Here is a 613-nt window from a genome sequence, read left to right as displayed (position 1 = left end):
TCTCCATGAGATGATTACTGGCTGATGAGACTTCTGGGGCATAGAGTAGCAGGGTGTATCATGGGAACTTGGAGATTTGTTTTAATATTTCCCACAACAGTATCGCTTGAATTGTTTCAGTCAGGATATGTTATTACAGTTACAGGGAAGAAATTAAGCCAGTGTTCTTTGTTTGCTGTGTCTAACCTGTTGGCATTTGATCAGTTTGGAAATTCTGAGCAGGAGTGGAATGAGACTCACTTGGAATGTACTGAATTAGGAATTGATAACATGCTGCAGAAATCTATTTGTAAGCTTAGAAAATTGTCACACATAGTTCGCCATATGTCATACTTCACTTTGTTAAGAGAGCTATTGTATTTTAAAGATAAAACATATTCACTAAATCCTCAAATTTCTCTTTTCTCTACGGTCATGGTTTCCATGACGACATTTCACAGCCTCATGTTATACGTTTTAAATGTAAACAATTTTTACAAAAGAATGCTATGAAAGTTTTCCAGAACGATCAAAGTAAAAGAGAATTGTTTCTTCTGGTTTGATGATGAAAGACTGAATTTAGAAATTTAGGAGAAAGCATGCTAATGAAAAGGGAAATGTATTAGTAGAAATG

Source organism: Mastomys coucha, unplaced genomic scaffold (genome assembly GCF_008632895.1).
Source record: "Mastomys coucha isolate ucsf_1 unplaced genomic scaffold, UCSF_Mcou_1 pScaffold17, whole genome shotgun sequence".
Classification (NCBI taxonomy): Eukaryota; Metazoa; Chordata; class Mammalia; order Rodentia; family Muridae; genus Mastomys; species Mastomys coucha.
The sequence above is the reverse complement of the archived record's forward strand: the minus strand, read 5'-3'. Positions refer to the sequence as shown.